Genomic DNA, 22,082 nt, shown 5'->3' on the forward strand with positions numbered 1-22,082 from the left:
ACGAAATGTACATTTATTACAGTTATTTTCAGATAATTTACTTATATCTATACTAATATTATAGAGGAAAAGTTTATAGATTTGTAGGGGGTGATTTTAGGAACTGCCCTGATTTAGAAAATTCTTCCACAGGAACAGCAAGAGATACGGCGAAGCGTCATTGTTACACAATCGAAGTTCTAAGGGTTCGCCCTAAGCGCTTTGCTTACACCTCCATTGTACGGATAGCCAAATTATGAAATTCGCTACCGTAGTATCTATTCTCGTCTAGATTCAATTTGGGGCTCTTCAAATCGCGACTGAATCGATTTCTTCTGGGCAAGCATGCTTCACGTTAGACCGGATAATCGCTTAACATTAGTACGCAGGCGGGTAGCAGTCAAACGTGAGCCTATTTTTAACATAAAAAAACCTGCATTAATAGGGATCTACATTACTCTTGAGTGCTAAAGGCTATTTATTCCGAAAAATTTCATTTCACCCGAGTGAATCCTCAAACAAAAGCTGGTGAGTAATTTATACATGCAATAACAAAAGAATCGGATAACCTTTACTCTGTTACCCTTCCTGGTATCGCTTAAAAACGCTTAAGATTTTATAGAGGTTTATTATATTAAAAGGAATAAAATATACCTCATAAAATTGTGCAAACACTTTTGCTTTAAAGTATGTTGAAACTGGACTATTAAACATTATCGGACGTTACATCTATTTAGAATCACAAGCAGATTGCAGAGTTTTCTGATTCAAAATTCTATGTAATATTACTAAGGTCAGGGGGCCCTATTGCAACTACGAAGATGAATCCATCTTTTCAAATTACGCGCGATCTAATCGAAGGACAGGTTTGATAGTCGTATAGGTGAAATAGTAAAAAAAATCCCTTTGTACCTTTACAATTGTTAAAGCTGTCCTTTAACTAGAACGTCCGTAGAATAAATAGGGCCTCCAAACCTTACTACTTATTACACACTAATCATCTGGTGAAAGAGTCTTATCATGAACTAATAAAAAGAAAAAAAAAGTGCTTTATTTGAAATGAAACCTGCATCATTCATCCGCCTACTAGTAATCGAATTGAAAATTATTATATTAACACTGGCATAAAGGCACTCCGTTTACAAACGAATGAAAATTAAAAATCCAATCTGAGCAGCAGCTATTCCACGTTTACAAGTAACCATTAACGCTTGGTCAATGTAATGAGAGCTTCACTGACTACCTTAACACAAAGTGGCAGAGCTGAATTTCGCTTAAAAAAGGATCTAGTAAAATTAGAAGTTCAGTAAGTGGCGGCGTCGTACAAAAGCTGAGAATTTAACGGCGCCCGCACATCTAGAAGGGCGAAGAATCACGCCCAGTGTGTTAAGCATAGATTATTATGTAGATATGAGATGATAGCGCTAGGTGGATGATTCATACCTTGGAGCATTAATTTACAGCCAAAGAAGTTTGAAAGTAATTCGAGTTTTTAAAAAAGTTTAGTTCCAAATGTTTTGGTACTGACAGGTAACACTAAAATATAAATATTTATGGCAATGTTGCTTACGTGTGTAATCCTTTGAAACAAACCGATTGTGTTGTTAACGTGCCTAACAAAATTTATCAGAATCTAAAATTTCGGATAGAAAGTGCCCTTAAGCTCTGATAGGCTACTGAAGTCGAATAAAATCAGTATTTTATTCGACTTCGAAATCCAAATAACACTTTTTATTTGTACAGCAACAATTTAGCATTTTACGTCCGCATACCTGCCTGTCATCCTCTATGTGGCATTTATTCTCGTTCAAATCATCATGATGAACATCAGCAGCAGGATGTCTACTGCTGAACATGGATCTCACACAAAGATTTCCAGATCGGCCTATTATAAGCGGCCCACATCCAGAGATCTTCAGCGACTTTTATGAGGTCATCTGTCCACCTCGTGGGTAGACGTCCGACGCTTCGTTTGCCACTTCGTGCCCTCCACTCCAGAACCTTCGTGCCTCATCGACCATCAGTTTTGCAAGCTATATGCCCTGCCCACTGGCACTTCAGCTTGCTAATCCGATGGGCTATGTTGGTGACTTTCGTTCTTCTATGGATCTTCTTATTTCTGATTCGATCTAATAAAGAAACACCAAGCATAGTCCTCTCCATAGCTCGCTGAGCGACTGTGAGTTTTCTATTCCATAGTTAGAGGCCACGTCCCAGTGCCGTATGTCATCACTGGTAACATTGTTTGAAGACTTTAATCTTCAGACACTTAGGTTTATAGAGACTAAAGTCTCCAAACAGTGGCTCATTCAAATGGTATAACCAAAATCACACGAATGTTGTCGGAAAGGGCGGTTCACGTATTATCACGTATCATCTCACCCTACTTCACTTTTCAGTACGACTCGACACCAATCTTAGTGTCAACTCGTTATTAAAAAAAGTTAAACGCCATCGATTAAGTTATAAAAATATCTCGGTAACACGTTAAATTATCGGCGAATTATTGTAAAAAACGTCTTTATAAAAATTATGCTGATTTCGTGCGTAAGCGTCTCGTTACGTGTAGTTTTATTTTAACGTTTACATGTTAATGCTTTCATTCGCGGTATATATTGAGATATCGTAAAATATGAGTTAATTCTTGATGAGAATTATGTACAGTAAAATCGTATGATTATATAAAATAACTAGCTGACCCGAACGTTGCTTTTCCACATATTTTTTTTTTAGAAAATATATTTGTAATAAAAAATAATAACTAACTTACTATAGGGTTTGGGATGCGGTTATTATAAGAGGGATGGAGCGTTGTAGAGAATGATGGACTATAAAATAACAATACACTAAGCATTCATTTATTTAATTATGAATACTTTATAATATGTACGTTATTTTTAATGCCGAATGATAAAAAAATCAAATAAAAATTATTACCAATAAATTAAAATCGAAATACTAGAATGGTGAAAATTTAGGGTCTTTTATTATAAAAAAAAGAATAAAAAAAATTGAATTAATATTTTCTCCCGACGTTTCGAAGACTTTGCAGCCTTCGTGGTCGCGTGGGAGGACTGCGGTGTTGATCGCCCGAAAAGATACAATATCTATCCATAAAAAAAGTTTTATTTAAATGTATAAAATTCGCGTAAACATAAGATATCTATATTAATCTGTAATTTTTTGCACCCGGCTCACTATGACATGAAACCTGATCAAATATGTCACTTCCCCTGAGAGTACGACGAGCAAACTGCTCGTTTGATGCTTCTAAGATTGTCCACAAACAGCAGCAACATCACTCGAACCTTGCACCTTTAACCTCCGTGTCATTAGAAACTCCTCAATTTGAAAAACTAGAGATAAGTCTCACAAAGGTCAATAATTACTCTGGTTAAAATCTCATTGAAATCCTAGTGGCGACTGCCTCAGTGGCGTAGTTGTATTACAGCATGATTGTAGTGCTGAGGTCTCGGGTTTGTTCCCCAAGTCAGGCAAAGTGACATGGGTTTTTCTACTCAGTATCAGCTTGGAGTCTGAAATTTGTACGCGATATGGTGATTGGTCCCATGCCACATCATGGGATGGATGGAATACGCATCAGGGGTTCATCAGTTGCGTCTCTGTCTACCCGTTCAAGGTTAAAGGCGTGGCATGTGCGTGTCATATCCTAGTTTTTGATTAGATGTTTTTTCATAATTAAGAAAGTGTTTTGGTATTTTTGTAATAAGCTGTAAATTAATTGGACAGAGCACTCAACAGTTAATGCTAATTGACATCAGAAATAGGAATTGCAACATCTCAAAAGAAAGAGGGGCATTCCAAAGACCTACCGCATAGCAAAAAGATATCCCATCTTAATCAAATAAGTGACAAATTGTCGTAAATTCTTACACCTTCCGTAAGTAAAGCTGTATTATTTTATAATTCGAGTCGCTTTAACGATAAAAATATGCATCCGCTGCTCGCCTTAAATATTAAGTTAAAACGTTTAAAATAATTACAGGACAATTTATTTAAAGGTCTGTTCGGTTGGTGCGTATAATTGTAGCAAAAGATTAAAAAAATCGGTGATATTATGCATGATATTAAATAGATTATGAGGTAAAAGGCTGTAGAGTAAATGCTAATAATGGTAGGGGAAGGAGACTTTGTAAAATAAGACGAGTGGGGATCTCTTCAAAATTTACTGCATGAATTATCCTCTTTAACATTTAACTATCTGATAATCCAATCTAAAACAATTACAATATTAAGTACCGTCATGTTAATCTTAACTATCATATATCTGATACACCACACACTACACATTAGATAAACAACTTGTCTATATAAAATTAAACACGACCATGATATTTATTTTCTTCAATTTCTACGTAATAATATCAATACTATGATTTTGGCGCTTTGCGATCAGTTCTCGACAAAATCATATAATTACGACAAAAAGTCGCAAACTCATACAATAAAATATCGCAACAAGAGCCTACCTTAAGGTTTGTAAAGCGGTGTTCGAGCGGATCGCAAAAATTGCGTTTCTTGCTACGAACACTGGAATGTCATTAAATTTTATGAGCTATTCGAGAGGCGGCCAAATGGTATTTAACCAACCCCTCCACGCCGCGTACGCAAATGTGCCCCGATTAGTTCAGGATTTACGCTGTTATTCAATTATAAAAAAAATACAAGTGATTCCCTACAGATGATGCTTGGTGATAATTCGTCTTGGTCTATTAGTTTCATAGCTTGACTGAGTATTGTGCACTTGATTAGGGATTCAAACCACGTTGTAAGCTTAACGATTATACAACCTTTCATAAAGATAGACAAGGCATATGATTCATTGGCGGTGTGAGTGCTCATTAAGACGGAACCTGGTTTACTGTCTGCAAAAAATAGATTCGCTAGTTGAATTTATAACTATAATCTATGGTCTAATTTGAAAAAAAAGTCGTCTAAATATACACTCCACTATGAACATACCTTTATATAAACACAGTATTTAAACCGATTGCATTTAAATGTGTCCTATTTATTAGTACTGAAAGTTGATGCGACGCGTCCACACGTTGCGTTTAAAACGTAATCATTCACGTTAATGCCTTGTTGTAAATAACTCGGTGTCATTATACGGATAAATGACGCGACAGTGTTCTCATTACTCAACTTGGTTTATAGAAGTGACATTGATATTTGGATGGTTTATGTAGGGTTGCAATTTTAACACAATTTGCAGTGACAGGATTGGCATACATATTGACTCTCTTGAAAAGCTATCCAAGTCTTTTTATGAGTATATACCGGATGTCATGTAGCTGAAACACCAATATTAGATTTTGGTGTAAAAGATTATATAAAAATACAAAAATAATACTTAATAACAATGAAAACTCACGCGGAATTAATTGAACAAGCACACCGCCCGCGCCGCCGCACGGAACGAGCGGGGCGTGTGCGGGGCCGCGGGGTGGGGAAGGGTGTGCTTGTAACATTCGGCTGCAGTAGTAGGTATCAGGGAGCGAACGACATGTGCCCAATTTTTATTAATACAAAAGAAAACCTTCTTGACTAAGTTTTAATATGTTTTTGGCAATGACGTTTTACAAATAGACGCGTCATAGACTAACAAAATTGCACATAAAAACAGCGCAGTATTTACTATTTTATCTTTTATTGCAAATCTCATTCACAAAAAAATTGTCGTTCACGCGGGCGAAGCTGCGGGCAGGAACTAGTTAATAATAATATGTTAGTCAAAACGCATAAAACAACAGATAAGTATACGGTTCGTTAAAAACAAATATCGTGGATCATAAAAAAATAACCGTTGTTTAATAAAACATCTTAATTCGTAAATTGTTTTTTCAATTTCAGGAAACAGCAAGATCACCGGATATTTGTTAGGTACGGGTTTACCAAACTTTTTATCAAATGTTTATGGTAAAGAACTTAGTCCACCTCCCCGGCTAAATGGACAAGTTTTATAAAACTTCATTGGCAAAATATTTGAATACTATAAAATATGGACATATAACAAGTCAACATTATAAAATAAAAGCCTGTAAGAATTAACCAGTCGCTTCTAACAGGTTGGTCGGGAAATTTTTAGGGGGTGTCTATTTTCGCTCAGCAGCCTATGTTCAGACGTTGAAGATGATGATGGAATTAAACACCTTAATATATTCAATGACACAATATTCACAATTTAAAGTTCTAAATTGTGACGTGGCAAGCACCTCGTCTTGTCACCGATGAATGTAAAAAATACGTAAATGCATATATTTGGTGAATTAATGCTTCCCGCACAACATAACGTTTACCAATGGTTTGAAACAACCGGACTCATGTTTCACGCATCTAATAGCGTCACATATTTTTAATTCCAACGCATTTCTGAATTCTTGGTAACGTGCGGCAAATCAAGCTTTACGACTTTACTTACGCTTGAGTTGTTCACGTTTTATTGTTACAAAATATTTCTTACGTCATTCATTTAAAAATATTGAATCCGTTTAACTTGTTTAGCCAGTATATTGAGGTAGTAAAACAATTAGGATTGAAAAAAAAAAAAATTTATATATAAAAATTTATCTCTATTTCCCTTGGTCATCGCGTCACGCGTGAACTTAGCTAATTCATTTTGTGTTGTGTTAATTATTGTCAAGAAAATGTTCTTATGAAAGTAAAAATTGACAAAGTTGAGAGGAGCATTACAAGAAAACTTAACGACATTATTAATTTTACACAACTATCAGTTGTTTCAAATAACTTTCAGCAATTGACAGAATGTATCATAGAGCATTACAAAATAAACACTATATTTTTAAATATTTTTTTTTTTGTTAATTATACCAATTTGAATTCAATATTTTTAAGCACAACAGAAAAATTGGAAATGGAGCGGCCTGCCGAGACGTATGCCCGCAGATCCAAAACCTAAGCCGTCTTGGGATTGTGCTCTGACTTTTAGAGGTTATGTGTATATTATTTATCAGTTACTGTTCCTTTACGGGAAAGAAGACAAAAGAAGGAAACTTGTGGAGGTTAGGTTATCAGATTACTTGAGGATTCTTGAAAAAAATATTTGAAAGGCAGAATAATCAGCGTGTTGAATGAACTAAGTCCTAAACCCTTTCAATAATAGAAGAGGCCCATATTCAGTAATGGGTAGTATATAATACAGGGCTGGTTAATACTAGCCCTATATTATATAATATGATTTTAATATTATTTTGTAATAGATCCTATTCTCAAGGAATTTTAACATAAAACAGATTTATATCATGTACATCCCGATAACTACTTTCATCTCTCGAAGTATGGACATTAACTGCAGGTTAACACTTCTCTGAGCATACATTCGTAGCTTCATGGAAACTATCGCCACACTGCTTTTCAATCTACACTTAATTTTGCTAAGATGGGAAAGACTTAAAAATTAGTTTCCTTACCTGTAAATTGAACTTAGAACCTTACCGTGGCAAAAGGTGAAAATTTCCGAAAAGGAACCCTACTCAACATATAGGTACTAATATTAATATTATGCGTAATTGCAGTCTGCAAACCCTTCTGATGATAATTAGATCCTACAGAAATTCTACATAAAAGGAAGCCGGCAGGAATAGAGTTATATGGACCCTTCTTCACTGGAACCTTATAGACCACGTGTAGCGACATTTCTTAAACATTGTATCTAAGTCTCAAAGAAAGATTCCAAATAATGACCATTCATATCACAATTCCATAATTACCTTCCGCTGTAAACATTTCAATGAATAGGACCTCACTTTTACCTTTTTAATTGAATGAAATTGGATCTTAATTGCAGTACTTTATCATCGTTTATTTGCATCATTCGTCAATCAGAGCCAAGGTCTCTCGCATCTTCATCACGTCAGCCGGTTAGGGTCTGTTATACTGTAAGCAATCCTTGATTTACATTTATTAATACAAACTATCCGTGGAGCGAAGCAATCTTTGATTTTTTTTATACGAGCAAATCACATTGTCTCTACTGCACCTGATGGTAAGTGAAGTGGAGTCCAATAGAATGTCATGATGATTCTCCTCGGCAGTCGATACAATTATGCCGGCCTGTTGGAACCGAATATACACCCGGATCCCGTAATGGGGCACTACAGCAGGTTTTAACACCTTGTATACGGTGGTTGCTATCCAGGCGAATATAAATTTAAACAACCATCAGTACAAATACAAGCACACAAAGGTTTTTAAATTTTTTTTATTTTAAATTAACACGTCAATTATCTGTGACTGGAATTAGCTCTTTCCTTTTTTATGATATAGCGGGCAATCGAGCATACGGTTCACCTGATGGTAAATGATCACCACAGCCCAATAACATCTGCAATACCAGGAGGCATAAAGATAAGTTGCCGGCCTTTTAGATGGGAATACGCTCTTTGTTTGCAGATCATTATACAAAAAAGGTGAAATAGAAGCATCCATCAAGGTTTGAACTATTCGAAACTATTTTTCGATTCGTGTAGTTTACAAAGTATAACTGTTTATAGCAAAAAACAAGTTGTACATGCAGATATTTGTATGACATCAATGCATAATACAACATCAAATGTAAATTCCCATTTACAATAAACGATGGTATACGATACATTCAAATTGCAGACACAAATGTAATGGGATTCATTCGTTTCATTTGAATTTATTTTTTACGCACCAACCGTTGATGCCATGATTGAAGATCTTTATTTAAAACCAGTAAATATCATGCCAATTTCTGTGATTATTATTCCAACTTCGCGACGTCGGAATAGATGGTATTCAAACCTCTTATCATATCTTACTAAGTTTAATACCGTAATCATGTCAAATAGTAGGTACTACTAGTATATATTTTGTACTTTGATTACTTTTCATTCTTTATATTTTTAAAGGTCTCTCTGAATCTGACCTCTGCTGAAAAAAAATGGTCCAATTAACACAGCCCATCGAAGTCAAACTGAACTGCTTTTATATCCCAGATAAATATATCACGTGGCAAAGTTGCTAATAACTATTATTACACAAACATCGCTCACATATTATAGAACAGTCCAGTAGAACACAAGCACCCTTTATTACATATTCGTGCCTATTGTCAACGTATCGGTCATTTTAAAACGTATCCGAAATCTCAAGTTAATATAAAATACAGGATTCACCTGCCAATAACGTTTCTTTGTCCAGTAGTCGATTCAAAAGAAAAAGTCCATTTTACATCGGTTCATCGAATTGGAGACATAAGCATACTAAGATACTGATGCTGTTACAAATGAATCAAAAGCTGTCACTGCAGCACCTAACTCTTCGTCTGAACGAATATGGTTTCTTTTCCAAACGGCAAATGTAAATTTGTAAAGGCATAACATTGATGAATCTCCACCGTATTAGGAACAGGCGAAACCGACATAAACATGAAACCGAATTAAAATTTCAAATAGCCACACACGACTTTGTTGCCAACCGTTGGACGCAGAAAAAATCAACCTGCTCTCAAATATTGCATTTCGAATTCTAAGAGAAAAAAACATCTTTGCTCCATCCTCGGTATTATAATGTAAAGCTTTGTACAAAATGGTAGTGACGAATTACATACATTATGAGAGATTTTTTTGTTTAAGAGTAAAAAATAATATGGTGGAATTAATAAATTCTTCGATCAGTCACAATTTAAAAAGTCTTATATTATGATCATGAGTTTATAATGTATTTCAATGTACTCCTGATATGAAAACAATTCAAAAACAAAACACTAAATAATTTTCGTTAGCTCGAATTCGTAAGTTTATCAATTGAGACAGATTTTAAATTATTTTAAATTTTAATTGTAAAGTAATAAAGAGAACGAAATTTGAAACGTCAAAACAGCATTTATTAATAAAAAAAAGGCTCTAAAATACTCCAATGGTAGTAAACGAATAAAATATTCATTGAGAACTTTGTAGCTATGATTTACACAATTATTAATACAACACCGAAACAACTAACGATTTAACATTTACATTGACATTTTGGACGAGTATTGGCTATTATTAGTCCATTACGTTGGCAGTAAATGTGTCTTTTTTTAATCTAATGGGCTGTCTGGTGCCAATATGTTAACCCATTCATAGACTTTACAACTGATATGCGTTAGGATAAATAACTGAAGATATTATAACGAAGCCTTTGAGAATCTTGGATATTTTGAAAATTACTAAGTAATATATTGCAAATCAAATATAATAAACGAATTCTTAAATTTCCTTTGTGAATTTTGAAATGATAATTTTTATTGGATTAGATCGAGTAAGCTAGTGCGAAATAACAATACCATCTTAGCATATTAATTTTCCTCTATCTAAAATCGTTACTTATTCCATTTCTTATTTCACCAACTACTTATATCACAAATCAAGTGTTCCTTTATGTAATCGACCTAATTTGAAACTCGGTGATTCTGAAAGAATGTTATACATAAGGTTTTAGTCATTGTCAAAAGAACTCCAAAAGATTGACGTCTTCCTGGAGCATAATGGTTGCAAATGACTAAATGTGATGCGAATATACCTGCTCTCAAAATTTAAAATACATAGTGACATGTCGACGAACAAAAGAATGGAATACTCGTTAAAACTGACTCTGGAGATTTATAAACTTGTGATATGAATGAAATGATAGAGTCTAGGTTTTACTTGCGGCTCTGCCTGGATTTTTCTGAAGCTCTGGGACAAAAGTATTCTATATGGGGAAATATAATATGTTTACCAGGTAGGTAGGCCCAGAGCAGCATTCCTGAGATTACTCTAGGCAAACTAACTATATTACTAATTATTTACTTATAAAATTAATGCGACGTACACGTTCCAATAATCTTGCAATTTTTCCATAATATTAAACACATATAAATATTCCGTGCTATCTCCATTCTTGCCTTGATCTGTGGAGTAGTGAGCCATTTGCTATGTGCCGATCTTTAGAAAGAAAAATGCGACAAATTGTTACTATTCTATGCACTTGTTTATTGACAATTTGTAAACGTCGGGATGCCGATTAACATATGCGTGGTATTACACACTGCCTATATTATTAATCAACACGATTTGCATATAAGAATAAATTAAAATGATCAGTATGTTTTGCAAAAAAATATTTCCGTGTTTTCAATGATTTAGTTCAAATTACAAACAAAAAAAGTTTAAGGTAAAATATGACGAAGAATGTTGGTTATTGTATGCAGTTTCTAATGAAAGATGTTCTGAATAATTATAGTGAATCGAAATCCAAAACCGTGATGAATGTAGTTAGATGAAGGCCGGCATATCGAATCCGATGAATGAGGACCTGTCATCTATTGTTACTTGTTATTGCTTTCATCTGGAATGTTCGATGTCTGCTTGGGGTTATTTTGGTGTATTTTAGACTTTATGTATTTTATTTTAGGAAGATTAGAATATGGATTTCTTCTTGTATTAATGCATCGCACATCTGCCTCAAATAAAGTGCTTTAGGTTCATGAGCGGGCTTCGCATTTTCTTTATTGTATAAAAGGGTTGAGAACTATGCAGATCAAATCAAAATTATTATAATATACCTAATGCGTGAAACTTAAAGCCGCTTATGTATAAAATTCTGATTTGGATTCTCCTCCTTTTCTATCACATTATTATGAAGTCAGCAACACTGTTAATAGAAAACATAACTAAATATTAATTGTGAAGCGGTATCTTTTCATCACATGATTTCATTGTTGAACTTGTACTCCCAAAGTCGACAATAAATGGTAGAAAGACCTTATTCTTGCGTGACGTTTTATCGGCCTTCCAGGGTCCTATTTAGACATGTCATGACATGACTTCCATTTGAGCATCGTCAATAATAAAATTGTTAGCAATAAATAAAATTGGACAACCTTACAGAAAATTTAAAATTCTGACACTTAACCACCTGTCACATACATATGAATAAAGTATCATGTTGTCGAGCATTTTATGGTAATGACTTTTATTTTCATAATCTAATGTATACTGTATTTCTTATACATCCGCTAGAAGCCATTCTGACGTACAGTACTGTGGACGTCATGCAGTAGAGTTTTATCTAGAAAAAGAATAGAAATACAAGAAATCGACGAGTCTTTTATTTATTTATTGGTTGCACTTCATATATGTTATCATGTAAAGGTGGACTTAATGCCATAGGCTTTCTTTACCAGTCAGCCTAAGGTGATGCAGAGATAAAAACATAGTAGGTGCACGTAAATATGTTTAAGGTCGTACCTATAAAAGTAAAAAAAATATATAAATATACGCCATAGATAAATATATAAATACAAATATATACATAGCATCAAAGTCATAATATAGAAATTTACGACGCCTTCATATTACTTACTCACTTATTGACTGACAACAGTTTTCTTCACAGCAAAAACATTACGTACAAATCCGACTGCTTTGCGTTTTACTCCTAACAGTCGCTTCCTTAAAATTGTCCTTAATAAGTAGTAATTACTACATTTTATCGAAATAGGTTTTACTGTCTCATTGCTTGGGATACGAAACATTACTTTTTAGTTTCGCTGGTGGTAGGATATATTTTATATCCTCTCGGATAGCAACCACCGTACACAGTTCGGACAGCAGTTCTTACAAGAGAAGAACGGGGAAAATTACTCGTAGTGTTGCTCTTTTTAAAGTCCGTACACAAAGTAACACAAAGTTTTAAAACGCGCCATAGTGGCCCACGTAAGTGTGTCGCGTTCCTGGATCAGCCTATGTATATACGGTTCCAACAGGCCGACGTAATTGTGTCGACTGCCGAGGGATAATCACCTCTCGTCAGTTGATAGTCTCGTAGACCCCACTCCACTTACCATCAGGTACAGTAGGGTTACATTGCCTTCCACGTATAAGAAAAAGTAGTAGACGGGGTGCAAGCATAGCAATGGCCCAAGTCCACCAATCTAGCCCAATGCTGCATTTATTTTTAAATTATAATTTGGATAATGTATTTTACAAAAACTTGTTCATTCATTTTTCATTCAGTACTACAGCGTATTCGCAACTCGTGAGCAAATCGAAAGCAATCTTCGGAATTTCCGACAAGGCGATACAATCCACTTGACTTTTTTGTCTTGAGTACTGTAATGGAATTTCTGATACATCTCGACATACTTTGTTTGATGCTAAATAATTTGATTATTGAGATGCATCACAGTCGTAAATCGCTTTTCTTTGTCAGCAATTTTTATTTTTACCATGAATTTCGTTTGTTGAAGACTAGATCTTATGTACGATTCCATATGTGTTGGGTGCATTCACGTATATTCTATTGTCCGTAGTAATTAATAAAATATATATCGATTGTTGGGCGTCGAATAATGTCAGTCATTTTTTACATAAATTAATAATGAGGCGAGCAAAACAATAACTAAGAAAACTGAAATTATTGCCAGTATAACAGCTTGCTTTGTATCACCGAGTGTCTACAATTAGATGAACTTGCTATTTATTTTAGATATAAAATGGATATATATCCCTTCTTATCTAGCCATAGTAAAGTAACCACACTGTATCCGAAAGTAAGGACCAAAGACAAATACATTTTCCATCGCTAGGATCATACCAATATTACTAGGTTTACGGCAGACTTCTGAATGCAGTTGCTTAGGTAAAAAATAGAAATAAAAAAGAAACAGAAATATTTTTTTTCCTAAGGAGCGTTCAGTACTAAACTAACCTCTTTAGTACATTATTATAGATTTTATTTATTGAACAGCCTCTTCTACAGGAAATTCTTCTTATGAGTGTTACCAGCATCTAAGATATCTAAGATCTTTCACCATATAAAACATTAAGGGTGAGTGCCACACTCAAACAGCGAGATAAATGCATCCAAACTCGCTGCAACGACATTGTCCTAATTTTTTGACCTTTGCCATGGCAGTGTAACACATTCGTTGTTTTACATTCGGTCCACGCATCGCCTTGGTGGACTTGCATTGTATAATGTAGTTGATTTGATTGTCGTTTTATTTTCATAACAATTGAATTTGATCATATCCTTGAATTTGGAAAGTACTTTTATGTAGGTTTATTGGATGGTGTGTAAACTTGTTTGTATGTACCGATTTAAATAAAGATGGTTAGGCAAGGCGTCGTTTTTAAAGTATTCAGGTGTAACTTTTTGACACGTCTGATTTAAATCATTATTTATGCGTGTTCCGTATAATTCCAAATTGGTTCCAATTTAATTATATCGGTATTATACTTTAAAAAGACAACGGAGAATATCTCATAATCAATTGGTAATTCTATATTTTTGTATTGGATCCAGTATAATTTCCCTTGAAGTGACCATAATGAGTACACTAGATGAAAAAAACAAAAAAATACGTCAACAAACATAAAAATAAAAGTTGCGTCGATTCCTTTATCCATGTGGCATAATGTACTAAAAACGTCAATTTAATACTAAACCACTCCAAAACATCTTTAGCAAACAGAATATTTGTTTATTTTTTTATTCCCTTGTTTACCTTTCCTGTCTATCTTCTCTCAATTAATACCATAGGATAATAAGATCATTTTGATTTTATTACTTTTATTATAAAAAAAAGCACGCAGATGAAACCGCGAGCAAAAGCCAAATCTCGTATTTAGTCAAACAAAAGTAAATCCATCACAAGAAACCACGAAAACAACCTGATTATATTTGAATTACTTCTGCGTTTATAACCCATTTATAAAGATCTTTTTACGCATAAAGATTATTATAAAGAAGAGGTCATTAAAATTTGGTGAACACGCCAATATAATTTTAATTGCTTTAAATAGTGTTTCAAGGTTCATATCCTTGCTCTCGATAGAGTTTAATTTTTTATTGCGATCATAAAGGTTTGTGTCATTAATTTTAGGTTTAACGTATTTTTCGCTGCCGATTTTCCGTCGCGTATTTTAAGATACACGAAACTGGGCGAATACATCCTGAGTTGTCTATGTGTGAATTAGTATACTACGGAACGCGAATTCTATGACATATTTTTAGTGTAGACAGGCCCTTAGACATTGTATATAACATCAGCCCTGTATTATATGCTGTCTCACTTTTGCACACGGGCCTCCTCTACTACTGAGAGGGTTTAGGCCGTAGTCCACCACGCTGGCCCAATGCGGTTTGGTAGACTTCACACACCCTCAAAATTCCTATAGGAAACTTAGGTGTGCAGGTTTCCTCACGGTGTTTTTCTTCATTGAGATATTGATTATTGCTATTTCATTGTTCGAAAATGAAATTTCTTTTTATATCAGTCTTTTTATTAGCCTTGTTAATCTATTTAAAGCAATAGAAAACGGTATGTTAGAAGAATCCGGTAAGGTCCTGAATTAGTCCCAGATTGCACTTTTTTTTACTGATAATATTGCGAATTTTCTGCCGACGTTACGCAGGATCCAGAGACTTTCCCGCACTCACACCCACCATAGTGTTGTTGTAGTCAACTCCTGTAAGCCAGGATCAGCAGTGGCACGCATTTTATGACACCGAGCAGTGAAGCTCGGCGAGTCTCAGGGAAAACCAATTTGTCATTATCCCGCAATGAAATTAATCAAATAGAAAGATAGGGAGGAGTTGGAAATATTATGTCCAGTTCCCTCCATAGCAAAGCGGGAGACGAAATATTTGTCTGTGTAGTCTTTATTGTTGTTGTCCAACATTCGCGTAAACATGAGAAATCATTATACAATTTTGTGAATTAAATTACTTTATAACCCTGTATCTCCCTTTGGCGGAAAGGCGTGAGATAATATAAAAAAAAATACACATTGTATGTACATATCACATCTATCGAAAGCTACATATTTAATTATTCTGCGGGTAATGTCAACTCAAGAAGGCCGTGCATTGTTTCATTCATTGTCAATGTCAATTTTATATGGCATTCGTTGATACTTCAATCTTATCTATGTAATTATGAGACTAATACGAATTTAATTAATTTTCCGGAATATTTATGAATATTCATTGTTAAGAATTACCAAACAATTGATGCATCGTTTCCGTGTATAAAATTAATTCTTTTAAAATATTTGCTAATTAAAACTATAATCACTTTTTAATTCTGTCAAAACTCTACTATCAGTTTGGAAAGCAGTTCTTACCAGCGAAGAACGGGCAAAATACTAGTGTTGGGAAAATTATATACAATGGTGCTTGATACAGAGAAAAAAAAATACCATTCGTTTTTTTATGATTGTTTAGAGCAGTTCATTCATATACTCGCAAAATAAATAAATTTTGAATTCATTCAATACCTATTTTAAGTATGCGAGTGCACAACCCTCGATAGTCCCCCCCCCCCCCCAGGCAATTCTTGTGCGCTCGGGGTCCACGAATGCACGCCCACGCACAGGAGGATATTTGTCACGGCCCTAAGCACACAGCTAAGTGTGTATACTTCATAGTTGCCAATTCACAATGAGGCATATGATGGCTCACGAACATTTCCTGGCCTTCTTCCCTCCTTCTGTCCTAACAGGGTTCCTTCTCTTTCCCCCACACTTCCTTCCTCAGATATCCCCTTTCAACTCTCTTCCAGGTCCTTACAGTCGCTAAGCCGGTATTCCAGTATCCCACTCACAGGATAACCGTAGTGTTGACTACAGGATCTGATACAAAAAAAAACCTCTATAAGGCGACCTCTCTCTTTCTTCAGTCGGCCTTTCATTACTGAGGATCGTGATCCCATCCAAGGTCATACAGTAATCTTCTCCACGAGGCGCGATCTTCAGCTAGGGCGACCTAATTGCATTAAATTAATATTTTTCAAGTTTGAAGAGTGCCTTAATACTTTTTGACGGAAAATAAATTTAATTTTGTAGATTTTTTCGCAATGTTATTTTATACTCCCGACATTTTGAAGACTAATCGATATTCTGTTATTAAGGTAGATAAAATTACAATACAGTTTGAGGTGCGGGTTACACGGAATAGCAACTAGGAGCGACCTCCGCATGGCCTCCGCGGTATCTAATCGCAACGTGATAATGATGTATAGTTCCTATTTAGTAAAAATGGTTGGAGGGACATTTGTTGAGTTGATTCCTTACTAACCGAATTAAAACCAAGCAGGAGTTATTATAGTGCACAAGTGTGTGCGCAATATACAGGTGCACTCTCTGTTTCTTGACTCTTATAGTCCGGTGAGACGGCAATCCGACATGACCGGAAGAGATCCGGCGCAGGATCAACGGCTTTACGTGCTTTCCAAGACCCGAGCGTATCACACTGCTAACTTCCTGACTACGAGCTACGACTGAGTAATTGTTAAGATGGCATAACCCAGTCACAATTATTTTGGCCCGACCCGGATTCGAACCCAGGACCTCATGGCAGGATTTTTCATACCTTGTACAATTATAACGCCACCGAGGCAGGCAAAGTATATTATTCTATGAATGAGTTGGACATAGTAACAAATATGATGGATATTACCATAAGCTTCAGTGTCAACGATTCTGATTTGGTCCTCCAAGCCGGAATGTAAAATTGCACGTTGTAGATCACATACAGAAATAAAAGGCTTAATATCTACGCAGTAAGGTGTCAAATAATATGTCTTAATTGTTAAAATTTCCGTCTATTTATATTCATGCAGGGCGCTTACCAATGGACTAGCTATGAAGAGTCGATGTGCGGAAGAATGTATTTTCCCATGAGCTGTAATTTTGCAAGCTTAATGAGGAAGTAAACTATTGTATTTGCATATTATTCTACAGCTAGATTGTACCACGTTTACTGGGCCCTTATTCTGTATGATAGTGTAAACGCGTAACGCGGCCGTGTCATGTTATCTTTGAGAAATGTGCGTGGAATGGTATTCTGTAAGCCAAATTTCTATAGTCCTAAACATGATGCGTTGTGTTACGTGCTTGTTACGCACTGTTAAAATAACGTGCGGGATAGAGAATAAGGCCCCTGCTACGCCATTGTAGGGGGTTGTGATTGTAAGGTCTTGGATTCGAATCCACGTATGAATTTTCTGCATGGTAAAATGTTTTCGTGGTCCGTAAATAACTGTTTTTCGGGATTGATTAATTATTTTGAACTGGTCCTGCGACGTAAATTTGAAATTTGTTTTTTGCTGTAGGATCAAGAATTTTGATAAGTATGACGTATTATTATTTTTTACACATATTATTATTTAATACTCGCTTGAAAGGTATTAAATTTATTACTAGCAAACCCCCCCCCCCACCCCCACACACACCTCTGGCTTTGGCCTAGTACATGTAGCACTAATTACCAGATAAGTTCTGGTAGTCCGATTGTTACCAAACTTCACAGGATCATCAGCCAGGCTAATTTAAAGATTATATAAAAAATTCAATGGCTTCAGCCGTTTTGCAGTCCACAGGGAACATACACACATCAATTTTGTTATATCGATGGTGGAAAGGTTAATTGTCTTAGGCGACATTTTTGCGACACTAAGTTTCATACATATTTAAAATCAGCACATTTTTCTATTTTTTTTTTTTTACTAATATAATAATATCAGCCCTGTATTATATACTGTCGCACTGTTGAGAAGGGGCCTCCTCTACTACTGAGAGGGAATAGGCCTTAGTCCACCACGCTGGCCTAGTGCGGGTTGGTAGACTTCACACACCCTCGAAAATTCCTAATAGAGAAAATTTCTCAGGTATACAGGTTTCACGACGTTTTCCTTCACCGTTAAAGCAAGCGATAATTCACAAAGAATACACACATATTTTTTTTGAAAAAGTCAGAGGTGTGTGGCCTTGGGATTTGAACCTGCGGACATTCGTCTCGGTAGTTCCACAACCAAAAGTAGGCTACCGCCGCTTTTATTTACAATAGTTAAAATTTTTCGAAAAAATAATTCGCTTAAGCCAATTAACCTTTCAACCAATATATAGGTTATTATTTATTTAATGTAACCACAAAATTAACTCGAAACAAAGACCCAATTTGTTTCCTTCACGCGTAAAGGAAGATTAATGTTAACAAGTTTTTTCATCCCAAAATGAACGCATAAGTGGAACTTGCACTTGCCCCACTTATGTGAACTTGAACAAGTATAAAATGTAATGAGTAACGAGCTAGGCGGGCCATGGTAATTATAATGGAGATAATCCTGATGGAAATAATGCAGGAAAAATGTATCAAATGAGTTCTTATATTTACAATGGTACGTAGTTGGTTGTGGAAGGGACTGCCGAGACGAATATCCGAAGGTTCAAATCCCAAGGGCACACACTTCTGACTTTTCTAAAAAATTATGTGTGTATTCTTTGTGAATTATCGCTTGCTGTAACGGTGAAAAAAAAACATTGTAAGGAAACCTGCATACCCGAGAAATTCTTCATAGGAATTTTCTAGGGTGTGTGAAGTCTATCAATCCCCACAAGGCCAACGTGGTGGACTAAGGCCTAAGCCCTCTCAATAGTAGAGGAGGCCCGTGCCCAACAGTGGGACAGTATATAATACAGGGCTAATATTATTACATTTATTACTATTAGATCGGCATAATTGTGTCGACTGACGACGGGTAATCATCTCTCGTTAGTCGACATTCTATTGGACGCCACTCCACATACCATCAGAGGCAGTGGAGTCATTTTACCATAAAAAAAAATGATTGATAAATATTTTTTATGACGTCACTTTTCAAAAAGTAGCTTTATGCAAGAATGACATTGTAAACACAATGTTATTATAATAAAACACAATAACGTAAAATAGTCGATCTAAAAGCGCTTGCCCTACTTAGCGATGAACTTGACCAACTAAAGTAAATGTAAGATGAATAACGAGTATCCTGTGGGTAGGAGGACCATGAATTAAATCGGATAATTCCATACAATTATATTATATAACAGTGGCAAAGGGTCCATGTAATCCGATTCTTATCGACTTCCCTTTGTGTAGAATTGATATAGAATCTAATTATCATAAGAGAGATTTGTAGACCGCATTTATGCATATAAGTACGTTGTATCGGGTTCTCTTTTGGAAAAATGTACCTTTTGCTACTGTTATGGCCATGCCTTCAGCACTGAGAAACACACTTGTCATCACAGCAATGCTCTTTAGATAAATAACGTCTATGAATAAGGGGGTAAGAATATAAAGCTGAAGATTTCGTTTATTTGTTTGAACGCGCTAATCTCAGTAACTAAGAAACCTTTTTGTTTAATTTTTTTTCTCTAATAACAAGCTACATTATTCCTGAGTGCTATGGGATCCTTTTTATACCGGAATGACTAAGTTACACGGGTGGAGTCGCTGCCAAACATTAGTTTTAAAAGCTTCTTAAGTACCTCTTGATACTATAAACTTTAAATTTTACATTGAAATCAGAAATATAAATGTTATACTGTGACAAATATTAATTCAATTAAAGTTGAAATTATTAGTCTAAGATGCACTATAAAAACATAGAAAACATAATTTGTTCGTAATATTTAATCTGAGTTTGGCTGATGACATTTATTATTTTGATTTTTTTTAATATGTAATTTTTTATAATATGCGCAATTTACTAAACTATATTAATTCAATTTCTGTAGCCTAGCATAAGTTATAACTAATTATGATCTGATATCATCGCTATATCACTGTACGTAATCATTTTGTCTCCCACTTTGCTATGGAGGGAAGTGGACAATTAATATTTCCAACTCCTCTCTATCTTTCTATTCGGTTAATTTTGTTGCCGGATAAAGCCAAATTAGTGTTCCCTGAGACTCGCCGAGCATCATCGCTTTATGTCATAAAATGCGTGCCACTGCTGATCTTGGCGTACAGGAGTTGTTGTGAGGGCAGAAAAGTCTATATACGTATTCCATTATTAAATCACGAAGCAAAAATATATATACAAGCCCACACGAAAAAAATCCCCAATTTGTCAAAATCACGGTCACCATAACCGTTTACAAATGTTTGTAATATTTCGATAATACCCGTTTGACAGTCAGTTCCGCTACTCTAATCGCTCGTTATCTGTCGAGGCTGCGCGACGAACCTGACAATGAATTGGCGTAGTGACGTGCCATGAATATCGATGTCGATATATTGTTTTATTTTGAGGTGGAGAATACAAATCTTGTGGACATTGTTTTACGAATTCAATTTTTTTATTGATAATAGAATGAATAATTATATGAGTTACATTACCAGTCGTAAGTGAAGTCGATGAAGCACAAGAGGATGTCGTATTTTGGATTAAGGTAACGTCTAATAAATTAATGTCATCTTTCAAAATTTTAATGGATAGGAAAAGGAATTATAGTACCGTAATTGTATATACTTACTAACATCTAATATACATGTCGTAGAAAAATACATAGTTTAGTTCGTTTTTGAGTTTATGCTGACAGACTCAGCGGGGGACTTTGTTTTATAATATTTAAGTATGAGTCTTAGTTGGTATATATGTTAATGCAGTCTGGAATAATGCCCAGTAAAGAGTGCATAAATTTCAATACATCTGAATAATTCTCGGTAACATCTCCTATGATGTAAACAAATACATTTTTTTTATTGCTTTGAATAAAGAGACAAATTTGCCGTTTACATGATGGTAAGCGATACGACTGCCCATAAACAATAGAAACACCATCCAAAACTTTGTTTTACAAAGTATTGTTTGGTATTCCACTACGCTCGCCATCCTAAGACATGTGTTAAATCTTATTATGTCCAGTAGTTAACGTGGTACGACGAAGATCAAAATTTGTCAGTGTTAACATGACATAACCAAAATTGCGTTAAATGCATTAATTTAAGTTTTATGTAGTGATTAAATTTAAACTCTTATAAAAAAACTCAACTGCTTATTTACAATTCGGCTACAGTTTTTTAACTCTATAGCAATTTAAAATAAAATATATTTACAAATTATATTCAAACAGCATTTTGTTAATTACATTTGTGCAACGGACCCCGGTATAAAAAATATAAGCAAAAAAGATTATCTTGAGACCTATTTTCTTAATAGCATAAAAAAAATGGACTGTGGCTAAGCTGTGATAACACTATGCCTAAGAAAACCAACGTGAATTTATTGCTGCGTATTA

The sequence above is a fragment of the Manduca sexta genome, chromosome 10 (genome assembly GCF_014839805.1).
Source record: "Manduca sexta isolate Smith_Timp_Sample1 chromosome 10, JHU_Msex_v1.0, whole genome shotgun sequence".
In the NCBI taxonomy this organism is placed as follows: domain Eukaryota; kingdom Metazoa; phylum Arthropoda; class Insecta; order Lepidoptera; family Sphingidae; genus Manduca; species Manduca sexta.